The sequence below is a fragment of the Mustela erminea genome, chromosome 12 (assembly GCF_009829155.1).
Source record: "Mustela erminea isolate mMusErm1 chromosome 12, mMusErm1.Pri, whole genome shotgun sequence".
Taxonomy (NCBI): Eukaryota; Metazoa; Chordata; class Mammalia; order Carnivora; family Mustelidae; genus Mustela; species Mustela erminea.
Genome location: NC_045625.1, coordinates 52,399,642 through 52,412,215, shown reverse-complemented (window position 1 = coordinate 52,412,215; position 12,574 = coordinate 52,399,642). Strand labels below are relative to the sequence as shown.

Below are 12,574 nucleotides of genomic sequence, written 5' to 3'. Positions count from 1 at the left end.
AAAGTACCATAACCTGGCCTTCAGAGATGCGTGAAATTTATTCTTCCAAATTAGGAGAGGATTAAGGGAGGTTTCATAGAGAAGATGGCATTTGGGGGGTGGGGCCTTGAAGGTTATGTAGCTAAAAATATCTTTTCCTATAAAATGCTTTTGTTAGGGGGCACCTGGGTGGCTCATATGGTTAAGCATCTGCCTTCAGCTCAGGTCATGATCTCCAGGTCCTGGGATCGAGTCCTGTGTCGGCCCGTCCTGCTCAGCAGGGAGTCTGCTTCTTCCTTTCCCTTCCCTCTACTCCTTCCCCTGCTTATGTTCTCTCTGTCTCTCAAATGAATAAACTATATATATATATATATTTTTTTTTTAATGCTTTTGTTGGGAAATACAGTAGGGAAAACCTGGAGTGTGAATCCCAGCCACTAGATAGTGTGGCAGGAGTGAAATCTGTGGGACGGCCTCATCTTGATCTCATGACTGGTAGTTATATTTTTGAAAGATTTATTTATTTGCATTAGAGAGAGAGAGAAGCAAGCAAGTGGGGTGTGGGGTGAGAAAGTCAGAGAGAGAGAGGGAGAGAATCCCCAACCAGACTCCCCACTGAGCATGAAGCCCAACTCAGGGCTCCATCCTAGGGCCCCGGGATCATGACCTGAGCCAAAATCAGGAGTGGGATGCTTAACCAGCCGCGCCACGCAGGTGCCCCTCATGATCGGTAATGTTCTTTTCAGCTACTGAAGTTCTGCAATACTGTGAATAAGTTATGGTCTCTGTAGGATTTCATGGAAATCTTATTATTTGTTCCTTTGTAATGTACAGAAAGTGAATTCATGTCTTTAGTCAAATACCAGAAAGTGCCTTAGAACCAATTTTTTTTTAAAGATTTTATTTATTTATTTGACAGAGAGAGAGATCACAAATAGGCAGAGAGGCAGGCAGAGAGAGAGAGAGGAGGAAGCAGGCTCCCTGCTGAGCAGAGAGCCCGATGCGGGACTCGATCCCAGGACCCTGAGATCATGACCTGAGCCGAAGGCAGCGGCTTAACCCACTGAGCCACCCAGGCGCCCAGAACCAATTTGTCCTTAAAACAATGTAACGATAATTTCTTTCTGGAGATAGAGTTTAACATACTTCACTGAATTTTGGTATCGAGTAGAGATTGTAGGGATTATTGAAGTATTTGATAAACTCGACTGAAGCATGTAGATTTTCAAACCATATCTGATATATCAGAATCAGAATGGAATCGTGGTAATAAAAGAATTAGCTCTAAATAAAGGCCTAAGGTATTTTCTTTCTTTTTCTCTTGACTAATTTGCCTTTCTTTGGGTATATTGAATTTTTTTTCGTATTGAATTTAATTAAACCACAAACAAGTGCATCAAATTCTTATAATTCCAGTGAAATGGCTTTTTAGCACCTCTGTGCAAATTAACATAAAGATACCAACTATAGGTGTCCTTTGCCGAGATTCATAATTAAGGCTGACAGTCTTATGTGAGAAGAGGAAAGATGAGGCATTCACTGTTGTGTGCCTATGTGTATGCATTTTCTCTGTATGTGGAAGGGTAGCTTAGATCAATTGCACTCTCTGGAAGTTGTTTGTTTTGAGATAATGGACTGAGCAGTTTTCTTTGGTCGTGATCAACTAGCTCTCAGCCCTGTGAGCCACTTATTTCTGTAACTTTTCTCCTTGTATTAACACCACTCCTTTAAGGAAATTGACATACTGAATCCCCAAAAGAGTACAACAAGGCTGTGTCTTTGCTATACTACCATATTTGATGAAAGCGGCTAGATCTTTGCAGGTTGCTTGTGAAACAGACAAATCGGAAGTGCTGGTTATCACTACTCCGTCTCCCAAAAGTGTAAATCAGAAAGAGATTATTGAAATACAAAGTGCCCTTTGTTAAGCCCCAAATATCTTTTGAAGAAGATAAGTAGGCACTCTCAGTATGGTCCCCATTATTACTGAAATTGAGAGTCTCACACACTCTACAATGAAAAACCATGCCGATATTACATGTTGTTAATTGAATCAAGCTGGACGAGTATGTAGGGGATTCCTGCTCTGTACCCAGCCCTGTGCTTGACAGAAGGTTGGGTGACCGAGGAGGGTTGTGCAGTCAGAGAGGAGTTACAAAACAGAACCTCAGAACACAAGAGGGATAAAACAAGCACTTACATGGGATCCCATTTGCCGGCAGTCTTCGGAAAGTGTAAAGGCAGGGAAAGAGTCTCAGTGCATCACTAGTCTTGTTTTATATTCTTCTCCTCCAATTTTTTTTTTTTTTTTAAATAAGAAGAGCCATTTGGCTTTTGGGGGGAGATAATTTACTCGATTTATGTTTTATCTACTCAGTTTCAATATGAAATTTAAATATGTATTATTTCCCCAACTTAAATGTGCATCAGGATGTACCATTCCTCTCTTAATACACAGCTGAATGGCTGTACATTACCCTTAAAATAAGATTCAAACTTCTCGTCTTGCCCTTGGGCTGTTCATGATCTGGACCTTGCCTCTTTCCAACTATATGTTCTAACATTCTGTCTTTCAGTCCCTGAGTGTAGAGCAGTACTGACCTTTTTGCTGTAGCTTGAGCACACCGAGCATAGTCCCATTTCTGAGGCTTGGAGCATATTGGTCCCTTTAATTGGCATGCCTTATGCCAAGTCTTCATGAGGTTTGCTCCTTCATTCATTCATGGCTTTGCTTAAGTGTCAAATGATGGAAGCCTTCTCTTGTCACTAACCAAAGTAGCCACCCTCCTCTCTTCCTACTTAACGCCCTTGACCCTGTTTAATTTTCTTTGATAGTAGGTGACCAAATATATTAGTCTATTACCTGTCTTTCACTAGAATGTAAGACCCATGAGTGCAGGGGAGGGTCTTTAACTGCTGCATCCTCAGCACCTAGAACATAGTTAAGTGCTTAGAAGTACTTGGTGAATACGTTAATGAATGAACCGAGATTTTCTCTATTGCGGCCTTTGTAAGAGGTAGAACTGTGTGTGTATTAAGGAGAACAGCAAGGAATTTGGAGTTAGATGGACCTCTGATTCCCAGTTGTGCCATTTATTAGCAATGTGCTCTTAAGAAACTTAGTTATGGACTCTGAGCCTCAGTAGCTTTATGGGTAAATTGTGCTAAGTAAGTCCTAAATTGCAAGTACAGGGTAAAGATTAGAGATTATACATTTTGCCACAGAAAACAAGACTGTGTTCAGATTTGTATATATATTGTTTAGGATAGCTAGAAAATGCCCTTCTTTTGGTTGAGGAATCTAAATCACCCTCACACATGTATCTATTACTTAAAATAAGGAGTGAATAGTAGTCCAAGTAACTCTGGTCTCTGAGGGCTGTAAGTGCATATAAACATTTCTGCGCGTCAGTGCCCGATGTTATGGTTTTGACATTTGGACAAAGCTAGGCTGCCTGCATCACAGCTCACACCGTCACAATTGAATCCAAAAATCTATCTGCACACTCATACCATACTGTCCTACCTCTATGTCAATAACATCTAAGCAGCCCAATAATCCCCATTATAAAACTACCAGTGATGTCAACACACAGTAGGTGCTCAAGAATGGTAACTGTAATAAGTTATTTTTTTCCTGAAGGAGAGCTAAAGTCATGAGGTTAAGCTTCTTCACAGTTTCCTATGACTCACAATTCATTCTGTGTTATCCAATAACTAAACTACTCTCAATTTATCAATCTTTGTTAATAAACCCAGTGAAAGTTGTATAATTTAGCATATGTTGGACATTTGGTATGTTGCTTAAATTGTTAAGTCCTAAAGCAAGGTAATTTATTATTATTAATTATTATTACTATTATTATTCTTTTTATTTTTAAAGATTTTATTTATTTATTTGACAGACAGAGATCACAAGTAGTCAGAGAGGCAGGCAGAGAGAGAGGAAGGGAAGCAGGTTCCCCACTGAGCAGAGAGCCTGATGCGGGGCTCGATCCCAGGACCCTGGGATCATGACCTAAGCAGAAGGCAGAGGCTTTAACCCACTGAGCCACCCAGGCACCCCTATTATTATTATTATTATTATTATTAACCTAGCAGTATCTTTTGAGAAACTCATTTCTTTTAGAATTTTTTTTTTTAACACTACTGTTCTTTTTTATGACTTCATGTCCATATGCAGGAATTTCCAGGAGAAACTTTTTTATCAGTCCTTGATTATTTTGGTGATCTCTTTCCCATATTTGTGTAGGAAACCAATGTTCCTGCTTATCCTTCTGGTCTTTCTTTATGATAAACTTTAGCATAATGAAAGCAGTAATCGCCATCAGGCTAGAAGCTGCATTTAGCTTCAAGATTGGCTTTGATTCTGTTCTGGTTGGAAATAACATATTTGAAAGAGAATTGTTCTTGTTCTTGGCACATTGAAGTTGTATATGCCATGGTTGAGTGGAGGCCAGCAGAAAGTTTAGAGTCTAAACACGATATAAAGAAAACATCACTTAAAAAAAAATCTGCTGCAGGAGTATTCTGCAACTCTGCTGAATATGGTTTCCCATGAGGCTCCTTCTCACACCTGAAAAGCTACCATATTTACATCCTTCAAAGTAGTGCCAGTAGAAGTTTTGAGTGATGGCGTAAGTCAGGTCCAGGGCCGTTTCAAATGGCGAAAAGGGGGAAAATGAACTCTGATATTCTCTTTTTCCTTTATAAAATAACACCAATAAAAACATACCTGCATCTACACACTATAGCATCAAGTCAATTCATGCTGTTTTGTCTTCAGTTGAACTTGATTGAGAAGGTTGTATATTTGCAACAAAATGTTTTCTTCTAATGTACAGTCCTTATCATTGTCACTGTCATTACTCTAAAGCATTCTGGTGTCTGTAGGTACGTTGCAGTGAATATCAAGTTACACGTGTTTTTAACCGTGCCCTGTACTAAAGAAATAAAAGCACCTAATCTTAAGTGGTAGCAGGGACCCAGACCAGTCTCTAAAGGAAACATAGTAATTCTAGCACACAGGCAAAACCCCCTATGACATCTTGGGTCAAAAGTGGGCTGTCCGGGAATGGGAAAACATCTTGTATGAGAAATAGAGGGGGAAAAACTTGATTCACCAAAATCCTAGTTTCTATGTAGAGAAAAGGTCATTTTTCTGCCAGGTAACTTCCCAGATATGACAAGATAAAAGCCGTCCCTAGTTGTAGCCAGTAAAATGGGAATTAAAAATAACTTCTTAGTTATATTTATATTCCTTCCATGCCTATGTTTACTGTGCATGGATCTCATAGAGAATGAGGATGTATGAGCCAGAAGAGCTCATTCTTTGTGGGTAGGATTTGGGGTATTTTGGTGGTTGGAAGTCTTCTAATGTCAGTCACTGGTAACATCAGAGCCTCAAGTCAGGCAGCTGGGAGCTGTACAGCACACTGCCATTTTACATATATGAGTCAATGAAACACACTAGAAGTTGTTTTTCCAAATTGTGTCATTTTCAAAATAACCTATTGTATGAATGATAGAAGATTTGCTTTAATTTGTAAGCTTAATTTAATTTTTTTCTCATTAAAATAATCTCATGGCCTTCTTTCAAATTACATTTTTCTAAAATCCAAAGAGGTTTTTGGGGGTAGTGTAGATATTATGTGACATATTAGGACAGAATAGAGACTCATGAATTTGTTGCAAGTGTTTATTGAACCCATATTCTATAGATAGAATTAAAGGCTCAAGAAAATGTCATCTGAAGTTCCTTTACTTGAAATAAATATTTCCATTATGTAAGGAAAAACTGGTTGTCCCAAGTCAGTGTGATATAATAATTATTGAATTTGGGAACTTCAAGAATCCTGGTTTCACAGTAAAATTCAAGAGGGGCTTTGTTTTTATACCCTTTCCGTCAGGAGAGGAGAGATCCTGGGTTGAATCGACAGTTAAATGAATGCTGTGATAGACTAGCTGTGCATTTTTGAAACTTGGAAAGCCTAGATTAATTCTGCTGCTCTTACTGAGAAATTTGGTATAATAGACAGCCCCAAACAAGCCAAATAAGACACTAAACCCCAAATTTAAAGCAACCTCAGAAACTTGCAACACATGGAAGGAGCCCTGGCTCTGGAATTGAACGGACATGAATCTGAACCCCAGTGCCATTCTTTATTAGTGAGGAGATCTTGGGTAAGGTACTTAGCATCCCTGAACCTTGGTTTCCTAACCGTAGAGATAACGTGTCTCACGGAGTCCTGGCCAGAATTAGAAGAGTACACAAAGCTCACGCTGTGATGTTTGGCACATGGTCACTGCGGTTGCCAGCACTAGGGGCCAGGCAAGCCTTGCAGTGTGGGAACTACGAAGGAAGCAAGAACACCTTTGGGCCCAGATTGGAGCAAACCTAGACTTTATGGACTGTCCTCCTTCCCAACTCATTTGGTGATTCCTGGTGGTAGGGAGGGTGGGAGCCTACCTCCCTCATTGGCCCCAATTTTAGGGCAGATGTGGGGTTGACTTCCAGTGGAGAATAGAGCTGGGGACAGAGGCCCCTCAGATTGCCTTGACTCCTTTGGGGCCACAGCTGTACTCCGGCCCCAGAACAGCTGGCATTGCTGTGACAGGGAGCAAATGGACACAGGTGTCTGCCATCCTCTCAGGTTGTCTTGCTCACGTGACTCCATAAAGGAGTCTTTGGGAGTTATAGGCAAAGGACTGGTTAAGATATAAAAAGATGTAGTCTGAGACTTTGGCAGATAAGCAGATACCATTGAAAAGTTTTGGAAGCAGTTTTGTTCTTCTCTCATGTGTTTCTACAATATGTGTAGATATGTAATTAAATTTATGTATCCCCCCCATTTTAATTAAACAGGAGCAGACTATATATGTGCATAGGGACTTTGCTTCCCTTTGCTTTTTTTACCTTTTTATTTTGAAATAATTATAGATTCACAAGACGTTGCAAAAACAGTATCCTTCATCCGGTTTCCTCTAATGTTACATCCTACGTGACTTTAGTACACTATCAAAACTAGAAGACGGACATCAGTGTGTGTGTGTGTGTGTGTAGAGTTCTTTGACTTTTTTTTTTTAAAGATTTTATTTATTTATTTGACACAGAGAGAGAGAGAGCACAAGGAAGCCAAGCGGCAGGCAGAGGGAGAGGGAAGAGCAGGCTCTCCGCTGCCCATTGCAGGGCTCTCTCCCAGGACACTGGTATCATGACCTGAGCCGAAGGCAGACGCTTAACTGGCTGAGCCACCCAGGCGCCCTGGGTTCTATGACATTTTATCGCAGATGTGTGTTTGTGTAGTCACCACCACACTCAAGATACATGACTGTGGCATCGCCACAAAGATCTCCATCAGCTAACCATTTTTCTAGACATTTCGCATGCCCCTCCGCCCCACCCCGAATCATTCCCTAACCCCTTGGAACCATTAAATGCTTTTTGTCTCTATAATTCTGTCAATGATAAATAAATGAAATCCTACAGGATGTGATCTTTTGAGATTGTCTTTTTTCCCCCACTCAGCATAATACCCTTGAGATCCATCCACATTGCCGTCGTCGTGTCTATCAAGAGTTTGTTCCTTTATATTGTTACACCAGTAGCCATGGTATGGATGTTTCACAATTTGTTTGGAACAGTTTGTGAAGAACAGTTTGATTGTTTCCAGTTTTGGGCTATTTTTTTTTTTTTTCCCAGTTTTGGGCTATTACCTATAAAGCTGTTACGAACATTCATGTACAGATTTTTGAATGAACAAAATTTTTAAAGATTTTATCTATTTATTTGTTATAGACAGACAGAGAGCACACAAACAGGGGGAGTGGCAGGCAGAGGGAGAAGCAGACTCTCTACTGAACAGGGAGCCCGATCCCAGGACCCTAGGATCATGACCTGAGTGGAAGGCAGATGCTTAACTGACTGAGCCACCCAGATGTCCCTGAATAAATTTTTTTCTCTAGAAATAAAGACCTAGGACTGTGGTTTCTGGGCCAAATGTAAGTGTATGCTTAATTTTTAAAGAAATTGCCTTGGGGCACCTGGGTGACTCAGTTGGTTGAGCGTCTGTCTTCGGCTTGGGTCATGATCCCAAAGTCCCAGGGATCAAGCCCTGTGTAGTGGGGAGTCTGCTTCCCCCTCTGTCCCTCAACCCTCTCTCTCTCTCTCTCTCACACACACACACATACAATCTCTCTCTCTCTCTCTCAAATAAATAAATAAATAAATAAATCTTTAAAAAAAAATAAATTGTCAAACTGTTTTCTAGAGGGGCTGTACCATTTTTCATTCTTACCAGAATGTATGAGAATCATTTCTCTGCTTTTTCACCAGCTTTTTATGTTGTCACAATTTCTTCTTTTAGCCATTCTGGTAGGTGTAGAGTACTATCTCACTGTGGTTTTGTTTTTCCTTCCGTTCCCTAATGGCTCGTGATTTTGAAAATCTTTTAATGTGCTTATATGAGATTTGTATGTTTTCTTTGGTAAAATGTATCTTAGTGTTTCTTGCTCATTTTCTAATTGGATTGTTTGTCATTTTATTATTGAGTTTTGAGAGTTTTTTAAAAAAACATACTCTGAAATCAGTTCTTTATCAGATATATGGTTTGCAAATGTTTACCCCTATTGTAGCTTTCTTTTAATCTTAGAAAAAGGATCTTTTGAGGGCAAAAGTTTTTAATTCTGGTGAAGTTCAGTTTATTGATTTTTTTCTTTTATGGATTATGCTTTCAGTATCCCGTCTAAGAACACTTCAAGCCCTAAGATGCCAAAGATTTTCTCCTATTTTTTTTTTTTCCTAGAAGTTTTACAGTTTTATATTTTACATTTAAGTCTGTGGTCAATTTTGAGTTAATTTTTATGTAAGGTGTGTGGTTGGGCTGTGATTACCAGAATGCTAATATGTCCCCCAAGACCCTTCTCCTGGTGTGCCCCTACCATGTAATTAATCTCTTCCTTTTGAGGGTGGGCAAGACCAGTAAATGCAGGATCATTTTGGATGGGCCTGGCCTAATCAGATGAGGCTTTTAAAAGAGGGTAAAGTGAGGGAGATCCTCTGTTGCTGGCCTGGGAGAAAGCAAACAGCAATGTTGAGAAAGGCGGGGTCCGTCCAGCAACAACATGAGGCAGTCTTTAGGAACTGAGAGTAACCGTGACTGACAGCCAGCAAGCAAATGGAGACCTCCATTCTCCAGCCTTCAGGAAAGAAATTCTGCCACCAGCTTGAATAAGCTTGGAAAAAGACCTTGAATCTCAGACGAGTCTGTAGCTGCATTTGACCCTTAATTTCAGTGTGCTGAGGCCCTGAGCGGGGCACCCTGCTAACCCAGGCTAGATCTCTTTGGTATGGACTGGCGTATCACTTGGTTCGTTTTTTAGACACAGACATTCCTATAAGGTGTGTTGAAGGAAAGGAGGGAGGATTTCACAGTGCAGAGGGGCTGGGAGGGGTATCCTTGCTGGTTTATTTACTTCTTGTGCGTTTCAATATGAACTGTTCAATGTGGCCCGTCTGTTTAAGTGAATTTACGGATTAAAATATTTTACATGGTGTAATCTTTACAATAGTTTGCAGTGAGTTAAAAGGTAGTCTTTAAAATCTTCTATATAAGGTTGTTCTTTTCCTGTGATAAAGTGCTTCAAAGTACTCTTGAACTTAGTATGAATTATGCAATTTTCTTTAACAAAAAGAGAAGGATTCCAAGTCTGTAGTTGGACCTTCTCTTTGATGGCAAGGGGCTGTCAAGAGCATTTTATTTAGAAAATTATTTTAAAAACCCTCCCAAACAAAACACGTTCTTTTATGTCAAGGTAAAGTGACATATGTAAAAACAGCAATAACAACAGCCAAACTAACTGCTTTATTGAAGGATTAGGAAGAAAGCATTATGAAAATAGTGTTTGAAAATATGTCTAGAATTCTCAACTTTTTTTCTAAAATCGACCTGAATTTATAAAAATTTATTTAGGTACACGTAAAAAGTTGTGAAGCATAATTTCCTAACCAAAGTGTGTGTTTTGAAACTTTGTTAGAAATATGATATATTTAATGTAAAGTATATTTGTTAAAGGAAAAGTGAATTGGGGGAAATCGTAGGGGGAAACAAAGCATGAGAGACTGTGGACTCTGAGAAACTAACTGAGGATTTTGAGGGAGGGGGTTCGGGGGTTGGGTAAGCCTGGTGGTGGGTATTAAGGAGGGCGCGTGCTACATGGAGCGTTGGGTGTGGTGCATAAACAATGTATCTTGGAACACTGAAAAAATAAAAGAAAAAACAAACAAAAAAGTGTATTTGTTAAAATAAAAAACACGGCATATTTAAAGAGCAATTGATGAATTCAGGGAAGTTGGAAATTTTCTAGCCCAAATTCCAGTTAAAGTTTTTGTTTAATTGATGGGATTGAAACATGAGTGTCGTGATTCACAACACAGCCAATGGTGCCCTTCTGTCACCTGCACCTCATCTTTCCTTGTTTTTACAACATTTTATTTATTTATATGAGAGTGAGAGAGAAAATGAGCCCAAGTGGGAGGAGTGGGGAAGGGAGAGGGAGAAGCAGACCCCCGCTGAGTAGAAGGCCCGATGCGGGGCTCAATCCCAGGACCCCGGGATCTAGACTTGAGCCAAGGCAGGTGCTTAACTGACTGAGCCACCCAGGTGCCCCATGCATCTCATCCTTTAGCCATGTTTTGTAGGAGTGGTGCTGGTGGGGACTCAGAATTAGACTTCTGAACAGCAGTTATCACAGAAAGTTATACAAGATTTTTAAAATTATAAAACATACTTCTTTCACTGAAAATCATTAATAATAACTTCTTATTGGGAATAGAAGGTCTCAGGGATATTATAACACAAGGCTAAGCCCACTTCTTATGGCTCGTTATGCTTAGCTTCAAGCCCTCATGTGGCCTGTTCCTTCCTTTGCTTGTAGTTTGTGTGAGGTTTCTGCAAAATTTTGTTTATGGTCCCTTCTACTTCTATTCCTTATTGATTCCTCAGAATTCTTGTTGGCTGGTGGCATTCTTAGCAGCTTTTAAATACACACACATGCACGCTACGCACATGCACACACACACACACTCAGTGTGCAAAGCAAGGAGGTGGTTGGCGGTCAGCCATCTTGATACAGTCTCTCCTCCACAGTTTTCTGCTGGAATGTCAACGTGAAACAAAGAACTGTGGATGGGCCAGAAACCAAACATCCAGACTGCAGAGTCCCATCGAGATCTTAGACTGGATCTTGCCCGGGAGACCATTACTATCTGTAGACTGCTGGCAATAGGCCCTTCAGCTCTAATTTTCTGCCCTACATTACTAAAATATTGGAAGGAGAGCAAATGAGCAACCTTACCAGAGTCACTCCTTGATAATGAAGAAAATAATTTTCCTTTAATTCCAGGTGCTCATCAACAAAATTTGATACTAAAAACTATGAGTGTATTATCGCAGTAAGATTTTCTTCCTTGAGAATGACATAATAATTCACTCAGATGTGGAACTTCAGAAACAAGACCAAAGAGCAAAGGAAACAAAAAGGAGAGAGAGGAGAGGAGAGGCAGAGAGGGAGAGAGGAGGAGAAGCAAACCAAGAGACAAGACTCTTAACTCTAGAGAGCAAACTGATGGTGACAGAGCGGGGCTTGGTGGGAGGATGGGTGAAATCCGTGGCGGGGATTGAGGAGGGCGCTGGTGATGTATGGAAGTGTTGACTCTCTATATTGTACACCTGAAGCTAATATAACACTATGTTAACTAACTGGAGTTTAAGTAAAAACTTTTTAAAAAAGGACATCATAAATAGGAGCTATTTTATTATCAGTGGGCAGTTCTGTTTTGTTTTGTTTTGTTTTTATTATGTTAGTCATCATCCAGTACGTCATTAGTTTTTTTTTTTTTTTAAAGATTTTTATTTATTTATGATAGAGACACAATGAGAGAGGGAACACAAGCAGGGGGAGTGGGAGAGGGAGAAGCAGGCTTCCTGCAAAGCAGGAATGATGCAAAAGTTGGGTAATCATCCTTTCTGATGGCTGAGTAATATCCCATTGTGTATATGGACCACATCGTCTTTATCCATTTGTCTGTTGAAGGTCATCTTGTCTCTTTCCACAGTTTGGCTGTTGTGGACTTTGCTGTTAGGAACATTGGGGTACATATGGCCCTCCTTTCCACTACATCTGTAACTTCGGTGTAAATACCCAGTAGTGCAATTGCTGGGTCATAGGGTAGCTCTATTTTTTAACTTTTTATTTTTTTTTAAAGATTTTATTTATTTATTTGACAGACAGAGATCACAAGTAGGCAGAGAGGCAGGCAGAGAGAGAGGAGGAAGCAGGCTCCTTCCAGAGCAGAGAGGCTGATGCAGAGCTCTTTCCCAGGACCCTGGGACCATGCATGACCTGAGCAGAAGGCAGAAGCTTTAACCCACTGAGCCACCCAGGTGCCCCTATTTTTTAACTTTTTAAGGAATCTCCATACTGTTCTCCAAAGTGGCTGCACCAGCTTGCATTCCTACCAACAGTATATAAGGGGGTTTCCCTTTCTCCACAACTTCCCCAACACTTGTTTCTTGTCTGGTCATTTTTTGCCATT

The 12,574-nt window shown here is 40.2% G+C and overlaps 1 protein-coding gene across 4 annotated transcripts in view; it reads left to right on the top strand.

The window, feature by feature from the left end:
- Nucleotides 1-12,574, top strand: part of CCDC171 (coiled-coil domain containing 171) — a 306,243-nt gene that overhangs the window by 243,978 nt on the left and 49,691 nt on the right. The gene's annotated exons all lie outside the window — the stretch shown is intronic.